Raw genomic sequence first — 20,732 nt, 5'->3', positions numbered from 1 at the left:
TAGTGGCTCTCATAAAAATTAAAAACAGGGTATTTTCATCCTGTACTACTTAACCACAGAGACAACAGGTAAAGACAGATGCATTAAGTATATCAAATTCGAATGTGTGGGGAAAATGACACTGATTTTTTTTTCAACAGCACATCATAGCGCAAATCCAACAGCTACTGTTTCCAGACCTGCTGAGCCTGAAGACCCCACTGTGATCATTTCTTCTGTGAAAGGTATTTATTAATTTACTTACATCTCACTTTTATCCATCTTTTATACTTTTCCAAATGTATTATGCTTCATTTTAAAACTCTATTTATCCCGTAGCCACAGTGAAGGCCCCGTTGCCTGTCCCCCCTCAGCTGCTTGCCATCGCCACACAGCTTGGGATACAGGAGCAAGTGCCCGATGTGGAGAGACAAAGTATGAGACAAAGTATTTTCACATTAGTAGCCCTGTTATGCTACCAGCATACTGTACATAAACATCAGTTACATTCTGATTTATCCAGATTGCATTATCACCAGAACTCATGTGCTAAGTAATGTTATGTAATGGTAATATTTGCTTTCTGATTTGTTTGTTTTTTACTCTTTGGTTTTCAAAGCACACGGAAAGCCTGTCTCCCACCATTCTTCTGTGGAGCCAGGGATAACAGCAGCCCCATCTCTTCCTGAAGGTAGATATTTAATTTTGTGAAAAAAAAAGTGTTGTGAGAAAAAATATGTAAGTAATGTTCATTACTGTGATGTCTTTTTTTCACTTGCCTCTCTGGTTTATATCTCACCACCCTAGATGCATCATCGCAGAATGTTGCCTTTGTGGAAGAGAAAGAAGACACAGTCCTTGTTGAAGGTATTTCTTTCTTCAGCCTTTCTTTTTTATTGTTTGTCATTCATGTGGAGCTGTCTTTTTTCAATGTGTATTTAGTGTTTTTTGTAGCATATTGTGTTTGCGTTTTACAGCTCTGCCGTGTCCAGCCCCACCTGTCGAACAACCTGCAGCCTCAGATCCCTCACATACTCCACACCAGCCCGCAGCCTCTGTCCCTGGGTATGATCAGGATGTTGCACAGTGGAACTGCTCACAACAGCAGAAATTATGGATGAAGTCTGAGTTGGAAGCGCTGGGGCTATGGCCAGGCTCCCGTCCAGTACGCCACCTCATGAACATGCTGTCCCTGTGGCGTCATCCACCTCAGCCCGAGCTCATAGATAGCATCTCTGAGCTCCCCTCAGCAAAATACTTTCAGCTCCATCCATTTTTCATTTGGAAGCCAGAGCACTCAATTATGGAGAGAATGAGGAACAATTACGTCCTGCCATGTCTTCATGGATGTCCCAACCCTCAGGTAGTTTCTTCCGGTGTTGGAAGGCCAAGAGTCATCATTGGCACCAGCGGTCAGTACTACATTTTAGCCTCTCGGCTCACCTGCAAGACTTGTAGGAAGTACTGGCATGCTGACAAGCCCCAATGGCTGGAGAAGCTACCGAGGAGATTTACTAACATCGTGCCAGCTCTCCTCACATTTAGGAAGGCCATCTGTAAAACTGTGATGGATGAGATGAGGCGTAGTGGCAGATCACCTGAGGACATGGCAAAGCAGCTGACAGAGGTCCTCCAACTTAAATATGAGAGAGCTCACCTGGCCTACCTGCTCAGTGTTCAGAACATCACGGACGCTGAGGCAGGATTATACGGCCAGAAAACCATCACCGGGCTCCTCAGACAGACAGACACCCCTGCTCCTTTCGGTGGATACTCCGATGCTGATGGCTGGTGTGGAGTATCCATCTCTTCACACTACCTGGTCGACTGCCTGATCCAGGAATATCAGCGGCAGGAGCAGCTGCTGACTCTGCTGCTACAGGGGACTTTTGGTCAGGTCCTGAGGTCTGATCACACCCGCAAAGTGGCCAGGAAGGTTGTTCTCTCCTCTGGCACCATGTCATCTTATGCCATTATGAACGAGAACTGGATGATCCTGTCCTGGGTGATGCTGCAGTCGGAGTGTGATCGCTCTCTTCATCCCATGTATGAGGGTCTGGCTCGACGGTACTCTGCTGCCAGAGGCGATTTTAGAGTCTGCTGGGGCCCTAAGCAAAAATCCCCAGGGGGCCCTCCAACCAGTGATTTTTAAATGTTTTCCTTAGGCATAGCTTTCATAGCACCAATAGCTTGTTAACTTTTACACTTTCATATTATTATTATTATAATAATAGGCTACTCACTTCAATACTGTAACATAACTTTACTATGTCACCCTGCTACCTAGCAAGTTAATAGTGTTGTTACTTGCTGCCAAGGAGACCACGTTAAGTTAACCTTACTCTTTTTTTTTTTTTTTTTGTCACCGTAACCGAGTGGAGCACCAGAACCGCACGCACCGAGTCCCTCAGTCAGGTGCAGTCCCACTGACTGACTGACTGTAAACGTGAAGTAGCCTGGTCACCACTGGTCTGAAGCTAACATTAGCTGCTATTCAAGTGTCTCCCAGTTAGACTATTAGCATTTGTTCAACAGTTATTTACTGTTCACGTTACACTCTGCTCCACTTACCACCACTGTCTTGCATTCTTTTTTACTTCCGCCTCTTTTTTCTTCACGTCTTGCTCCCAGGTGGACTCTTCTTTTCCCCTCGGCTTCATTAGAAACTCCCAGTGATAAGGTGCTGGTGCATCATACAGGTTAACGTTAGCTGGGATCAGGTCCGGAGAATGACATGGGGCCCCGTTAGGGGGGTTTCCCACTGAGATGTAATTGCAAATCGACGCTATACGACGATACGGGGAGGGGGGTGCGGTCACTGCGGGTAGCGCATTTTGAGATATTTCTGTCGATAAAACTGCCCTCGGGCCCCGACCCTCGGGGGCCCCCTAATGGCTCGGGGCCCCAAGCAGTTGCCTGCCTTGCCTGTTCACAAACTGCGCCTCTGTCTGCTGCTGGAGTGGAGAAGGCAGGCTACCACTGGGTGGACAGGTATACATCACAAGTTTTAATTCAAAACTCTGATTATTGTGTATTTAACCTGTTGTGCTCTTTATTGACTGACATTATATAGTTTGTTTTATAGTTAGACTAAATGTTTTCTGGTCACAGGCTTTTTTAATCCGTTTTGCACAGTTTACTGTGTAATCTGCTAATTTTATACAAATTATTAATAAATAAATAAATTATAAATTCATACAACAAGTCTCATTTTGTACAACATGTGTTGTGAATAAGATCTTCTCCAGATGTAACAACATTTTTTTCGTGTTGTAGGGACTGCTGTGCTGCCTTCAAGGTCCTGGACCCTGGGGCTCAGGAGCACCTCCTCTGGGACTGCTGGAAGACCACAGAGGCCATGGTGGCAGAGGCGACCTCTGGGTCTCTACTAAACAGCAGTGCGTCAAGGACCAGGTTTAACAGAGACATGGCTGTCAAGTTAGACCTGTTCCACTGCATGCGGCGGTTTACGAGAGAGTGTGTGTCAGAACATCATCCTCTCTACAGCTCCTTCTGCCAGTTCCTCTCTGCTGCTTTCGTTGTTGTGGACCAGAGTGACCTCCAGAAGCTCAAAGCGGCATACAGCTTCTGTGGAATCTCTCCGGCAAATCCAACGAAGCAGCACATAAGAGAGCACTGTCGCACCAAAATACCGAAGCCCAGAGAACTGCTGCAGAGAGTTGAAGATGTTCTGCATCACTTCCACCTGGCAAAGGACCAGGATGATGTGCTCCTCTTCAAGCCCTCCATGCTGAAACTGTGGAGGATTCAGCGAGTCCACATCCTGAGAGGCTGCCTGAGTGACCCTGAGGTGGGAGAGGGAATCCTCTACAGGTACGGCGTGTTGGGTAAAAAAAAGGAAAAGCACTGAGCTCTGATACAGCAGAGAGAGACAGAGAAGGGAGGGGTGAGCATGAGGAAACCAAGAGAGTGCTGAGGAAGCAAGGGAGGAGTGGTCAGAGTGTGCGCATGCGTGGGAGTGCATCGTCAGGCTGTGCGCATGCGTGGGAGTGCATCGTAAGTTTGGTGTCTAGGTGCCTACAGAGGGAGTCAAGGGGGGTAACATAGATAACGCCCGTCAGCAAGACTGTGTGGCGCCAATGAAGCTGAACTTGGGATGAACCCCAACACGTGCCATAGTAAGACACGTCCATGAAGGCGGGGATTAGCATCGTGTGATGTCATATAATATTAGTTGAACAAATCAGCGGGGCAGATCGTAGTCGAACCATCATCGTCAACCGTCATTTGAATAGAAGGGAGGATCGTAAATAAAAAGCGAAGACAAAGAGATAAGAACTTAGTCTGGTCCGGAACAGGCTCGGGTTTATGTCCATTTTTTCTAAGTGGCGTAAACTCTACTGCACCAAAGCTCAGTCTACTCTGATCGCCGTGTGGAGCTATGTTGATACTCTGAGGGGATTTTTCTTATAACTTTGATGAACAACTTTTATAACCTTTGAGCATATTCGATACCATTATTTTGTACTAATTACATGTTGGAATAAAAGAGATCCTTGATCGCAACTGGCCCTGTTTTGGATCTTATTTTTCCTCCGACATAATTGGCGAAGCCAGCCAGGAGGGATTGCAAGCAGCTGAGGACGTGCCGGGGTGGACAACCTGCAACTCATCACACTTGTGGCCACAAATTAAAGGTAAAGCAGTTAATTTTCTGCTCAAATTTGTGTGACTGAGTGCAGGTCTCCGCCAAGGTAAGATAACTCAGAAAATATAAGCTTGCCCCTAAAGAACCTAGCTGTAAATTGTTGTTAACTCCCAAACCTTAGGTCGTAAATACAACTGACTGAGCTTTGGTGCAGATTCCATGTTTTGTATGTCTTTTAACCTCTCCATCTGTATGTTATCTGTTCTGAACCACTGTCTAGAATCTGTGTCTGTGGATATATAAAATTGAAGATAAGTTAGTGCATGTTTGGAAAAAGAGAAAAAAAAAAAGAAAAGAAAAAGAAAACCATGGTGCGGAGTGAATGAATGAGACAACACTGAATGTGGTGATTGGATTGTGGCTATTAGTCTGTTTGGGGTTTTTTGCTGGACTGGCATGGACTGCTTTGCATGCGGCTATGTTAAGATCTGAGTGAAATTCTTCTCACTAATCGAAGTGGCAGCGTGCTATAAATCTAAAATACCAAAGTGGGGGGGAAGTTCCAGGTTAAATTCTGATGATACCACTCTCAAGACATCGAGAGGTCTGCTAACCTGAATAAGGGAATTTAGAGAATCTCTGATAAGCCAGCTCTCATGGTGAATGAGAGGACTGTTGAGCAGAGCAGTACAACAGGTACTGAATTTAGAGAATCTCTGATAAGCCAGCTCTCATGGTGAATGAGAGGACTGTTGAGCAGAGCAGTACAACAGGTACTGAATTTAGAGAATCTCTGATAAGCCAGCTCTCATGGTGAATGAGAGGACTGTTGAGCAGAGCAGTACAACAGGTACTGAATTTAGAGAATCTCTGATAAGCCAGCTCTCATGGTGATTGAGAGGACTGTTGAGCAGAGCAGTACAATAGGTGCTGAAGTTTGAAAATCTCTGATGATCCAGCTCTCATGGTGATTGAGAGGACTGCTGATCAGAGTGTATAGTACGTGAGGTACTAAGTTTAAATCTCTGAGGATCCCGCTCTCATGGTGATTGGGAGGACTGCTGACCAGAGTGTATAGTACGTGAGGTACTATACTTCGTGCACGGTTGTAAATAGTGTATATATATCTATATGTTAACCAGCTTGTGTAAACTGCATTAATAGTGAGTAGTAATATAGAACTAGACGACGTATATATACTGTATGTGTGTAGGCCTATGTGTGTGTGAGTGTATGTGTAAATCTGACAAAATAGAGTCATTAGAGAATTTGTATGAACAAACTGAACTAGGATATGCTTTCCTAGGAATACTGACAGGTTTAATGTTCGTAGTGTTTCTTACTGGGGTAATTTGGAGGATGATTGAAACACAGTAACTAGAGTAAAAGAGAAAAACTGTGGTGAATTGACAGTGCTATCATTAAAGCATTTATTTATTTAACAAAGAGAATATAAAATACATCTAGGACGAAAGCACATTTAATAGTAATATAGAAAATAAAATTAAGTTAAAATAATAAAACTGACATCTAACATTATTTACTAAATCTGGCACAGTCACAGAAAAGTTCCCTGAGCTGCTGTGTAAGCGGGCCAACAGAGGCCTGTGGGGGAGTACCAAGATAGTCTGGAAAGTACCATAAATCCACTCTACTCTGTGTACTGCCATCCCTAGGAGAGCTAATTGGGGAACTGATAACGACACACACAAGTTGGACAGAGAGAGAGAGAGAGAGAGAGAGAGAGAGAGAGAGAGCAAAACTCAAAGTTAAACATTTAAATCCAATATAAAAAAAATAATAATAAAAACACATGCCACTGTTATCACAATAACATAAAATAAGAAGGAAGAAAATATTACTGATAAATAAACTATTATAACTATCAATAATAAATAATAAAAATAAAAGATACAATTTAGGCCATCTAAAAGTTAAAACCACAGTAAGTGGCAACAGTAGTGGATAGACAAGGGGCAAATCAAACTAAGTAAACACACTTAACAAACCAAAGCAAATAGAGACACAGCGAAGATAGTTAAGCATAGGAGCAGAACTGAGGAAAAAGACTATGGGATGTTGATCCCAATGGAGGGAATACAGAGACAGCACCAAAAAAAAACATGAGATGCAAGTTCAAAAAATGTATGGTAAAAAGGCATAGGAGAACGTCTAGAGAGGCATAGTGGCCTACAGCTGGAACCTTCATTGAAAAATGTTGTGATGAAGTGGCAGTCGACATCAAACATTGTGCAGCAAAAAGACTCCAATGACAACAGAGAAGACAATCAAACAAAAGAGAGAGAAGTGCTGCAGTGGTTTGGACAAGAAGGACTATGGCAACAACGAACCCTGTGTCCACGGCGCCTGTTGATATCACCGATGAAAAAAAAAAAATTTCCCTGATGGAGTTGAAACACAGGCAGGGGTTGTGGGAGCAAAAGAAGAAAGAGTTCTGATGACTCCCATGTGGACAATAAACTCATCACCGCCACCATATGACCCTGAAGAGCCAATGATCAACAACACCTCAAGAACCCTCTCACCTGAACCAAAGATCACTCCAAAAAAACTGACACAAGGATACAGCCTAAGCTCAGCTGGTAGAGCAGAAAAAAAAAGGGCCATGATGTCACAAACTGATGTAAACAGGACGATACAGCAGCTGGATGAAGATGAAGAAGAATTTAAGAAAGTATTACGAAAGTTATTGAAGAATGGAGAAGAGGCGGGAGCAAAGGAGATGAATGCAAGGCAAATGAAGAGCGAACCATTGCAAATGCAAAATGGAAAAGATTGGGCCCACGAGATTTGGACTTCCGGACTCCAAATGACCAACAGGAGGATGAAGAAGTAGCAACTTCAGTGTGTCCATCAACGAGAGCCAGTGGACAAACCAAGCGTGAATCATTGTCCTTTATGGATATGATTGGCCTGGCTGGCAGACTGCCAGACCTCACTGAAGGAGCACACAAGTGGATCGGGAAGCTAGAAGAAGGTACAGCAGGTGTGAAGATGGTACTAGGGAATATGGAATCCCTATTAATGCATGTGATTAGAAAGCAAATGGCAGAAGAAAAGAATGAACAGCTAAACAAACTAGCCCAGCAGCAGCTTGGTGAACCCACCAAGCAGAAGAAGGATAAGGAAGACACACAAGCTCCAGTAGTGACAGTGACCCAATCAAGCCCACCACAGTCAGTAGTAACAGAAACACAACCACCTGCAACCCAAGCCACCACACAAGTCACCAACTCTCCATTGTCAAATCCAGCGGCTGCAGGAAGACCAAGTGCACCATTTATATATGTGCATTACACAGCAAGTGGAGGATATCAGAACGAATCCTCCAAGAAGATGGAGACCAGCACAAAGAGGAGCCCTGACGAGATACCAAAAGAAATTATATCAACAAATTCAGTTTTATGAGGGAGATTATGACGACACATCTTATGATGAACTATGTTGGCGATGTCAACAACCAGGACATTGATACAGAGACTGTCCCACAAGACAACGGACAGACGCTATAAATTGGCAATTGAGGAACCAGGAGGGTGACTACCGTGTCACCACTCTCCACTCAATCACAAGATGAGACCACTGACAGGGACAATTCAAGGTCAAGACATTCCCAGAGACTACTTGAGCATAATATCCCTAGAAGAAAAATGAAGAGGAAATGACAAAGAAAATTTTATTGGACCAGCAACTGAGAAATTTTAAGTCTACACGAAAGTCAAAATCAACACAAAACAGATGAGGAAAAAAAAAAAAAAAAAAAAAAAGGAAAAAAGGTGAAGTCTACCAAACCAAAGACAATATCCACTGAAGCAACATGCCATTGAAGGTATTAAGCCAACAGTCGCACGGCTGTTAAAAGCTGGAGTGTTGGTAAAAAACAAAGACTGTATCTAAAACATACTAATTTTCCAATCAGAAAACCACAGTTTAATGATTATAGACTAGTACATGATTTACAAGCTGTCAACTCTGTTGTAGGATCTAAAACTCCCATCGTCCCAGATCCTTACACCTTATTCTTACATATAGCCTACCACCTACAGTAGTGCTGCACAATTTGATAAAAATGTGCGATTGCGATTATGGTAGATAATATTGTGATTTGCGATTATGATTAGATTAATCGTGTAGCACTAATCTACAGTAAATGGTTTACAGTAGATGATTTGTGTTCTGCATTTTTTAGTGTTCCTATTCACCCAGATTTTCAAAACATTTTTGCATTTACCTACAAAGGGCCGCAGTATACATATACCAGACTGCCACAAGGGTATGTAGAAAGTCCATCTTTGTTTAACAAAGTACTGACCCTAGACCTACAACACTTAGATTTAGATAGCTAAATCCTTCAATATGTAGATGATTTGTTGGTTTGCAGCCCCACTAAAGTAGCCTAGAAATCTAGACGCACCCTAACAGCAGCAAATATAGGTGGGTCTAGAAACGAGCCATAGGAACTTTTTGAGTCTCGAAGACCGCTTGTGTTCACCAATCACAGCGCTCTATCTGTTTAGAGAGTCGTTGGGCGGGCTTAACGCGATGACGACATACATTTTAATTGGCTTGTCAGGCTAACGTCATCCTGCTCTTTGCTCTGATTGGTCGTAGCGCTACCCTATTGGTGCAGAGGCAGTTTGAAAGACAGCCTTCATCTCACCCCCTGGATTGAGCCGACTCCGAGGTCTACCGGTCGTTGCCAGACTAGACATGTTAATGATATAGTCTGGTTTGTCAGGCTACTACTAAAGAACAATATAAAAATACTTTGTAAATGTTTAAATGCTTTAGCTAAAGGAGGACACAAGGTAATCAAAACCACATTGTAGAAGTACTTTCATCTCTGAGAATGGCAGAATACAGTCGTTCATGGATTAGTGTGACAATGATGAAAAACGTCACCCGTGCATGCTCTTATTAGAGCAGCAGTTCAAAAATTATATCACAAAGCTACATATGAATGATATGACTGAAACAACTTTGTTAAAACAGGAAAGTAACCATTTACATACTGCAGCATAAAATTAGACAACATTGAAATCAGACTGCCACCTTGTAACCAAGGCTTGGCAGCCTTATACATAAATTGGTGATACTTTACTGTACATGTGCATTGTTAACTATCCCAGAACTTGTGCAATACAGTAAATCCAGCAGGTCACACCAGTAGATGGAACTCCTCATGACTGTGTACAGGTGACATATGATGTTATGCATGCATACATGTGATGATTTATAGCAAAATCACACATTGCAGGCAGGGAACCCTCAACAACTATCTTTTCTCTCATCCAAGCACAGGATAGTAATTTACCACAGAAAAGATTGTGTAGATCAAAAGGCGTACTATTATGAAAATACTGATGACCAGACAAGAGTTTGCGGCGAAATCAAGCAGATCATTTTGTTCTTCCACTGTTTTTACTTATGTGTACGGTTAGGATGGCGCATGGTCAGGACCACTGCGCCAGGGGGGAAGCAATCAGACACCTACTGGTTGTCCCCATTTTTGGTGGAAACAGTGGATAGAAGACTACAAGAATGTAGAAGTTTGCACTAAATATAATACGCGAAAAGCTTTTTCGGCGCCGATGCGCAGATACCATCATGTGATGGTCCATTTCATCATCTTATGGTAGATTTTGTTGACATGATTGAAATGTAATTTTTGTAGAGGAGTAGAAGCAGTATCAACAAAAGCACCAGGTCATACTGTAAGTCAGTAACCAAGTTCTGGTGTACAGAAGTGGTTCCGAGGTTTGGTATGCCAAACACCATCAGTTCAGTCAATAGTGAAATCCAAACTGTTTAGAATAACAGTTGACAGTAAACACGGGCTGAATTTGATAAGATGCTTTGCCTTTGGCACTAATACTAGAATCCACAAAGTTTTATTTAAACAGGTAAAAGTTCTTATCACAGAGCCAAACCAAAGACTACAGCCAGGCAACTGGATGTATGTTGAGGTTTTTGTAAAGGAAGGAGAATCAACCCAGACGTGAAGGACAACTGAAGGTCATCTTGGTAACATCAACTACATTGTAAGTCGACGGTAAGAGTTTTATTCCTCCTAACCATTGCTGTAGAGCAGATGATCCTTCGAGGACAATATATGGCTGCAGAAAAAGGTGCAGCAGATCCTTAGTTGGAAGGAGCCAGTGATACCACCTCGCAGAGAGACCAACTAATGGAGACAGTAACATGGCTCCATAACATATGATAGCTTTCAAACACCAACTTAAGGCCCTAATGTCATATGTTTGCTTTGATTTGGATATGATATTAAAGTGTAGGCCCCTAAGTTCAGCTAGATTGACTTAGGAGAAGATATATTTTACTTATATATGTTTTTCTGTGTATTAATGATATTTCTGTTTGCCTTACTGACAGTTACACCATGACAGACCACTACGAGACAAGACCAGTGCAGGCAATACCTGGAAAGGCCAGCGAACCATCTCATGGTGCCATCAAGGCCAGGGGTGATTCCTCGCTATGGAACATACATAGCCGAGCCAGCCTGAGGTCTAGACGTGGCAATGTAACCTCAACCGCGATCGTTGTACATGGGACAGCTGATGAGTCCATATCTTCCATCGCAGTATAAGGGACACCCATGATGCAGCCGACACCTACCTTGGAATCGCTACTACATATATCAGAACCATCACGTATGATCCAAGTGGAGATGCAACCAACTACGCCATGACAGTTGTGTATCCTGAGATGAATGCAACTACTACAGAAGCTGTAACGCAGCATGCAGAAAAACTGGTCAACACTCGCCACTGCTAAGCCACAATATGAAGGCACTAAGAACTAAGAACTAAAAAACAACTGTCTGATGACAGAGAATGGTCAACACATGAAGAAACTACATCAGCTAAGGGACAAGAAAAGATTGGCTCACGAGAATCACAAGTTGTGACAGGAAGGCAGAGCCATGAAGGAAAACACCATGAAGAAGAGCTTTGATGCTGATGGACATTACACCTGTTCCCTCTGATTTACTGTTGATATACCTGTTGTCATACTCAGACAAGGCAAATACATAAGTATCTTAATGACTTGTTACTATGTTAGAATTACTAATAAGACATATTCTCATATAGACAAGAACCTACTAATTCTTTTGATCTACTGCCGTACCATGTAACCAATTTGCCAACAACTACATCTGCGGAAGACATATGTGTATCTATTAATAGTGAAATAGTGAAACTTACAGTGGTTAAATACATAAAATACATAGTTGAACATTTATTGATGGTTTTTAATATTTTAATGCCACCACTACTGCATTATGAGTCACAACTAACTGCTGTCTGACTCACATCATACATGTTGTTTTTAGTATTTTTTTTAGTCTCTGCTTTTAACTGATTCTGGTAAACACACTATGGTTAATATTGAAAAAATATTGTTTTGACCTACTGAAACTCTTTACTTACTGATTGTTTTGTCTTTATCATCTGCTGTAATCATGCATTATATGTCATTTTTGATTTGATGAGACTTTGCAAGTCTCACAGGGGGGAATGTTGGGTAAAAAAAAGGAAAAGCACTGAGCTCTGATACAGCAGAGAGAGACAGAGAAGGGAGGGGTGAGCATGAGGAAACCAAGAGAGTGCTGAGGAAGCAAGGGAGGAGTGGTCAGAGTGTGCGCATGCGTGGGAGTGCATCGTCAGGCTGTGCGCATGCGTGGGAGTGCATCGTAAGTTTGGTGTCTAGGTGCCTACAGAGGGAGTCAAGGGGGGTAACATAGATAACGCCCGTCAGCAAGACTGTGTGGCGCCAATGAAGCTGAACTTGGGATGAACCCCAACACGTGCCATAGTAAGACACGTCCATGAAGGCGGGGATTAGCATCGTGTGATGTCATATAATATTAGTTGAACAAATCAGCGGGGCAGATCGTAGTCGAACCATCATCGTCAACCGTCATTTGAATAGAAGGGAGGATCGTAAATAAAAAGCGAAGACAAAGAGATAAGAACTTAGTCTGGTCCGGAACAGGCTCGGGTTTATGTCCATTTTTTCTAAGTGGCGTAAACTCTACTGCACCAAAGCTCAGTCTACTCTGATCGCCGTGTGGAGCTATGTTGATACTCTGAGGGGATTTTTCTTATAACTTTGATGAACAACTTTTATAACCTTTGAGCATATTCGATACCATTATTTTGTACTAATTACATGTTGGAATAAAAGAGATCCTTGATCGCAACTGGCCCTGTTTTGGATCTTATTTTTCCTCCGACAGGCGGCACCTTGCAGCTCAACTACATCAAGGGCGAGGGGGCTGCCGTACCAATCTAGATCCCTGTGAGAGGCACCTCCCAGCAAGAGGGCTTCCACTATCACCAGGCCCAGTGGGTAACAGGCAACCGAGTGTCTGCAGAACTTTTCCAGGCCCAGGCCATGACTGGAGTGGTGCGCTGGAACTTCCAGAGGCTGGTGGACCTGAAACAGCCTGATGTGGAGCTGCCAGCTGTGTTTGACCCTCTGCTGATTGCAGAACTCAACCAGTCCTCTTTGAAGGTGACAGGGAGGGTCAAATATCCAGCTCTGCAGGTCTCAAACAGGGACACAGGGGAGAGATTTGGGCTGGGGTATGTGGAGCCAGGCTGTCGCCCTGTTGTTTTAAAGTGGGACAAGCATAAAACACAGGGTAGCACCTCAGCTTCAGTTCCCATGGAGACACAGCAGCGGCCCTCTGCCCAGGAGGAAGCACATCGATGCCCGGCTGCTGTGGGGAGCACGGACTCTCAGGTAATCCAGACTGCCTCCTCACTGCCATTAGCTGGCTGAAACAGACTGACTCACTAAATTTAACTTTATTTGATTCTGTATTTCAGAACACCAGTGGCACTGCCCGAGATGAACCACTTCCACCAGTGTTGTTCTCCCAGCAGTTCTCCCAGCCTCCAGCTGTGTCTCAGTCCCAGCCTCCTCCCCAGCCACCAGCGTCTGCCACAGTCAAAGCCGAGTCTCAGGCCTCCATGACTACAGGTCACTCAAATTAAAGCCCACCTACCATCCCTCATACAAAACTTCACATCTTAAAACAGACTTGGTCACTTTCGTTGGAATTAATATCATGATAATATTTTAAACAATGTAGCTTGTGCACGCAAAATGTAAAATAACTTTAACAAATCTTATTAATCTTAGTGTTATTTGATACAACTCTTTACACTTGCCAAATCTACAATTTGTAACTGATGTTGAAAGTTTTTTAATAAATAATCACATTGCTTTTCCTCTTACATTCAGAATTTAACACAATAATAATCACATGCTTTATTTTTCACGCCTGCCAGATGTAGCACCACTGCCCATTTCCTCCTCTCCCCGGGCCACCCGCACTGGACCCATTAAGACAGGGGGTCTTATTCAAGTGCTGGACCACAGCCGGTGGACTGATCCAATGAGAGCTGCCATCGATGGGCTTCTGATCGTGCACCATGGATCAAAAGACATACTGAAGCGGGTGGATGCAGACTATGCTGGAATGGTACAGAGGGAGTGCACCGACCCCAACAGCCTCCTTCATCCTACCACATGGCAGCATATCTCCAGATATGTCAAGCATCTGGCTAAATTGAAGAATACCAGCTCTGCTCTGAACACCAGCCCAGAGAAGGTATTGGAGACACAGCAGCTGTGGCAAAGTTTGACGACAGGCAGCCATACGGTCAGTGTGCCTGTCACAACCCTTCCTCCTGCGACTGTGAACCCTCCAGCTGTGGCTCCCCCTCAGGAGGAGGCACTGAGCCGGGCCACAGTGGAGAAGATTGTGACAGAGATCCTGGAAAAACAACAGCAGCAACCACAGCAGCAACAACCACAGCAGCAGCAACAGCAGCCAAAGAAGAAGACCAGAAACTGCTTAGCCTGTGGTCAGCCAAAGTCGAGGTATCTGGGTGATGGCTCTTCAATCCATTTGTTTTATCAAACAAAAACTGTGAAGTACTTTTACTGCTCCACCAAGGTTTTTAAGACCTATGCGAGTGAAGGCCTCACAAACCCCCGAATGCCGTTTAATGATTTTGCCGCCTCTCCTTTTTTTAAGCGGGAGATAGATGCTGCTAGACAGAGGGGGGCAGAGTGGAAGAAGGTGGCAGATGAGAGGGCAAAGCGGAAGTCGGAGGTGCAGCTGCCAACAGGCCGCCTGTGCAGGTTCTGTCACCTTCCACTGAAACAGGGCCCGAACAGCCCACACACACACACCAGCTTCCCCGGGGTGCCAGGGAAGTATATCTACTGTCCTTCCCGGGTCTTGTCCCTGTATCAGGCTCAGGGCATGGTCAAGGAGATGACCTGGATGGAGTTCCAGCAGTCTGCCTTCTATGCGACTGAAAGGGACAGATGGGTTGCAGAGAGGGGGAAGTGACCACCTTCAACCCCACCAACACACACACACACATGCACCCACAAACACACATAAATATTAGATAATATTGAGCACTGCACTAATATTGTATATTGCACACACTAGTTACTATATTTACTGTACTACTTACTATATTTACATGTACATTTATAAATTGTTAATTTGACACAAGGCAGTCTACTACAACAGGCTTCAGATCAGCAGTTTCACCAATGATAGCGTAGCCATGAGCCCAGTGGTTTTCAAAGTGGGGGCCGGGTGGCTGGGGTGGGGGTCCTCAGCAAATTGGAGTGAAGATGAGAAGAAATGTAAATAACAAAATGAACTCAAATTATTGTTTGTTGTATTATAGTTTGGGTGTGTACATTTTTTATTTTGTTTTGTTTGTTTTGTTTGTTTTGTTCTGGCTGTGTTTTCAATAACAATTAAATATCTAAAAGAAAAATACTGTGGTGGTCTTTACTTGTAATGGAGGTAGAAAATTAAATAACAAATATACTAGCTGTTTGTCAGACTGAAGTCAGAGCAGTCTTATATACATTTAGCAGAACATAATTTTAATGTGTGTGAGTTTGAAACATTGGACAATATCTGAAAATTATTAATTTGAACAATTTTTATTTAATTTCTGTTGCTCATAATCATATATTTATCATAAAGTGATTATGGTAAATGAAAGTTAATCGATACTGGAGCAAATATTTACATATTTACTATTTATGGTGGATGGTAGCTGTATAAAACACCATCAGAAAGAACCTGTGTTCGTATGAGAAGACAGCAAGAGGTTACTTCAGGTCATGAAGTCCTCTACAGCTATACGCGACTGGCCGCCGCGGGTGAGCTATACCTGTTGTACCTTAACAGCTACACCGAGCTGCCAAGCCTTTCACCTCTGAGCCAGATGAAGAGCGGGGCGGGAGCTTGTAGCACTAGTGCCCTCCCCTGGAGCTGTGACACGTCAGCTCCAGTCTCCCTGAAACTGCCAGTTTGCATCTGCCATTGGTTCACAGCAATTTGAATGCAGAAAAATTCAGAAATGCAATTTTGCACTTCCTTTTCTGCTGATATGTGCTCTAACACAAGAAAAATGCCACAGGAACATGTGAAAAGCACGAAAAACATGATTTTCATGGGAGCAGGTCTTTAAAGTTCAAAGTGGCTGACACACTAACAAGACTGCTGAGGTGGGATTTGAACCAGTGACCTTGTGGTTGAATGGCATGAACCTTATCCACTGGGCTATTCCAATACTCATGGTGAAGTAGAGGTTGAGACTTTGATGAATGTGAGATTTTTAAATGATGCTTTAAAAAGAGAGAAATGAGCCACAACAAGTAAGTAGAGGACTTTTTTTGTGAAAATAGTGCAAGCAGTGATCACCATACAAATGGTTGACCAAGGTAGGAATCGAACCCACAATCTCATGGTCACTAGACGTTGACTTTGCCTCTGTAAGACAGTCAGACACCCACCCTGAAATGTTGTCTAAGTTTTCTCTAGACTGAATGTCACCATTCTCTGCCTTTTTGATTATCTGTAAACTAATCAACCACCTAGGCTCAAACCTCATCATTTGGGAACTGTTTCTCATCACTCTAAAATGTAACACCTTCTGTTTACTTGATTCACTCTGTTGGTCTCAGTGCGAGAAGTGAAAGGATCTAGGTGACTTATTGTCAAGACCCCTGATGATCAAAGGTCTCCAGATGCGAATGGTGTCTCTATGCAAAGTCCCAATTGTTATGTGAATTAGAAGTGTTTCTGTTCTGGTTGGGTATTTAAGGGAAAGAGCAAGAACCTCACTTCGAGTTGATCTGCTTACCAGAGCTCCCACACATCGAGTGTGTTGCATTATCTGTTTCTTAAGTATTGTTACTATTTGCTATAGTTTGTTCATTTTGTACATCACAATAAACTGGAATGTTAACCCTTCATTTCTGATATTGCCTTATTGAGACTTTGTTCTAAATAATTAAGAATCTGTTATTGGATATTTATTTGGTCTTTAGTTATATGGTAAGTTTCATTTGGTAACATTCATACCCTTAACCTCTGAGTTGAATAGAAAAGATTGAGTATCATGTCCTTTAACCATTGAGTTATATTTTATGACCTCTGAATATCTCAACCTAGGTGTCTGGGCTGTTCTTCTATGTTAAGAAGGTCACTGAATAGTTTAAGTCTATATCTGCCATCCCTGAACTAAGTTAGTCTAAAAAGATCTTAGTTATATGGTAAGTTTCACTGGACACTATTCACACCCTTAACCTCTGAGTTGGACAGACAAGATTGAGTATCATGTTCTTATACCTCTGAATACTTCAACCCAGGCATCAAGGCTATTCTTCTATGTTAAGAAGGTCACTGAGTGGTTTTAATAATCCATCACTGAACTAAGATTGATTCCTGTTTTCTTAACAATAGAATTGATTCTTAAAGTGTTTATATTTTAAATGATTGATTAACTTTTAATTCCACCAATATTTAAGAGTAAAGTTATTTTTAAATGGAGTCAGATTAAACGAGTATTTACTTTACTTTATTTTGAAAACCTCATCTTAACACCGGAAAGACAAGACACGTATTGGGGAGATATTGTTAAATATTGATGAATATTTCCTCCCCTACACCTCTAGGCCACAGTGCACACACAGTTGTAAAGACTGTTGTCTGTTGATGAGCTGCACTCTGTCTCACTCTGAAGTTAACGAGCCCAAAGCTGCACCTGTTGGATACACACTGTGTCAACACCAAGAAAGCTTGAGAGTCAAGCTTGAATGACTTAGAATAAAAATTTCTGTGAATTTCAGGCTGAGAGCAGCAGTTTCAACATGAAGCAAGTTATCAGAAGTCAACAGAGGACGACTGGGAAAATAATTCACTATAATTGTTGTTGAGGCAAGATTTGAACCAGCAACCTTCAGGTCTCCAGACGCAACACACACCCATTATAAAGCTGAAAAAAATCAGAAAAAGTTAAATATTTTAAAAAGTATAAATAGTTAAAAAGAGAAAAGTAATGCCGATAAAGTTCAGAAAAAGCTGCACGTTTTGATATATGAATTGTTGAAATAGCACAAAGTATGAAGGACTAAAAGAAGACCGTAAAAAGGCGGAAGAAAATGGCCGAACAGAAGAACAATAGTGTGACTGCTTTCAGCAGTCACACTAACTAGAAAAAGCATTTCCAAGAATGGAAATGGTGTGAATGCTGAAAGCAGCTGAACGCTGTTGCAGAATTAGCAAATAGTGCAAGCAGTGATCACCATACAAATGTTTGACCGAGGTAGGAATCGAACCCACAACCTCATGGTCAGTAGACTTTCACTCTGCCTCAAAACCACAGTATACACACAGTTACAGAGACTGTTGTCTGTTGATGAGCTGCACTCTGTCTCACTCTGAAGTTAACGAGCCCAAAGCTGCACCTGTTGGAAACACACTGTGTCAACACCAAGAAAGCTTGAGAGTCAAGCTTGAATGACTTAGAATGAAAATTTCTGTGAATTTCAGGCTGAGAGCAGCAGTTTCAACATGAAGCAAGTTATCAGAAGTCAACAGAGGACGACTGGGAAAATAATTCACTATAATTGTTGTTGAGGCAAGATTTGAACCAGGAATCGAACCCACAATCTCATGATCACTAAACCTTTACTCTGCCGCTTCACCACAGAGAGCACAGACATTAGCATGTTGCCATTGTAATGTGATGATGTGCTGCAAACGGTGGCAGTAGCAATTAATGCGTCTCTTAACGAACACCTGTAACCAATTGAGGGTGGGGGAGGGGAGCAGAATTCTACATCACATAACAAGATTGCTCAGCCTGGATTCGAACTAGTGACCTTAGGGTTGGCAAGCGGCCACCTTACCAACTGGACTGCAGACAGAGTTATGGAGAAGAGAGGTTGAGACTTTGATGAATGTGAGATTTTTCAATGATGCTTAAAAAAAAAGAAGAAAATAGTATAAATGAGCCACAACAAGTAAGTAGAGGACTTTTTTGTGACCTGTGACTATTTTTTGGTGAATTAAAATTAATTAAAAAGCACTTAACAGCAAGTTACAAAGTTGAGCTCCTTCTCCTGCTGCTGTGAAAAAAATGCATTGGGCTGAATGAGAGCAGAGAGCTCCCTGGCTGCATTTAAAAAATATTTTAAATTATTATCTAAGTCTCTTTGCATTTTTGACCAGAATTTTAGCCAGAAGACAAGTGTGGCTACAAAACTGGAGAAAATAATTTGTCTAGAGTTTAATTTGTGGCCGTGCTGACAGTTTAGCCAGAAAAACTCTAGAATGTTTTTTTGCCTCTCTCCACTCTGGCACCACTCTAGCTCTGCTCGTTAGACGCAACACACACCCATTATAAAGCTGAAAAAAATCAGAAAAAGTTAAATATTTGAAAAAGTATGAAAAATTTGAATACATCCGATAAAGTCCAGAAAAAGCTGCACATTTTGATATATGAATTGTTGAAATAGCACAAAGTATGAAGGACTAGAAGAAGACCGTAAAAAGGCGGAAGAAAATGGCCGAACAGAAGAACAATAGTGTTCCTTCAGCATTCACACTAATTACAACATCCTCACATCAACTGAGGAAAAACTCCCAAGAAAACCCTTAACAGGGAAAAAATAGATGTTGTATCCACTTAACTACTAAAAATGAATGTTGAAAATGTATATACACTGTAAAAAAAAAAAAAAAAAATCATTGGAACATTTCTTCTGGGCAATATGTGACTAAAAGCAGACACAGAGACTCTGCAGTTGGGAAAAGACAGTTTACTAAATCAAAGATCAACAGGCAGGTGATAAAGACGGCCAGGCAAGAGAGTCAGGATACAGACAGGAGTCAGACAGATAACAGGCAGTGGCACCAGACAATCTGGCAAACAGGTAGTGAAACCTGGCCTCTATGCAACAAGCTGGGAGGCTGAGGCTGATAAGAGCATCAGGAACAGTAGAGCTGATGGGCATGTGGATCAGGTAACTAGCTGGAAACTCAGTAAGGGCAACTAGTGGAGAGGTGTAGCATGAAATGAAATCTAGTCATTTGATTGGAAACACTAATACAATGCGAGTTTGGTCTGTTATAGTTTTTATGAGGGTCCAAACTGTTTCCATACTGTACGTTGCAGAGTCAGATCAGGAAATGCACTAGCACAATGAGAAAATGTCTTTGTACTCTACTAAGACAATGGAAGTCTTCCAGTGTTATAGTTTGTTGAAATCTGAAAGCAATTAATTTGGGGAACTGGTCAAAACAAAAACAAATACAGTGAACTTCATGTTTACTGTAGGTGAAATAAACATTTACATCCCTCCACCACATCCATCAGAGAGAGGGAACAGATGAGTGAGTTTCCATTCAGAACACTAACCTGTATGTCTCTGCTCTAGCCTCTGCAGCAATATTGTCCAAAGAAAACATTAATTAATTTTAATTATGAGGACAAAGACTGTCCATACTGCGACAGTTGGACTAATGCTTGTAAAGGGAAACTGTCCTGATATGATGGAGACATCGGGCTACCCGCTGTAAAAGCCACCAACAGGTAGGCTATGCTTTAAATACAGGGTCTGAACACACAGTAGGCCTACAGTATGTCATGGACAATGTCTAACAACACCTGTTAATATCACAGCACACCAACCAACCAACGTCTATCCTTATTGCCAATGTACACAACACTACAGCAGGAGTGAAAATCACTGAAAAGCTAAT

The 20,732-nt window shown here is 42.3% G+C and overlaps 1 pseudogene; it reads left to right on the top strand.

Moving 5' to 3' along the window:
- Positions 1 to 1,456: 1,456 nt before the first annotated feature.
- Positions 1,457 to 15,142, top strand: LOC146979444 (uncharacterized; annotated as a pseudogene).
- The last annotated feature ends 5,590 nt before the right edge of the window (positions 15,143 to 20,732 follow it).

The sequence above is a fragment of the Trachurus japonicus genome, chromosome 10 (assembly GCF_045865225.1).
Source record: "Trachurus japonicus isolate A0001 chromosome 10, Traja_1.0".
Taxonomy (NCBI): Eukaryota; Metazoa; Chordata; class Actinopteri; order Carangiformes; family Carangidae; genus Trachurus; species Trachurus japonicus.
Note: the sequence above shows the minus strand (reverse complement) of the source record. Positions and strands in the feature narration are given on the sequence as shown.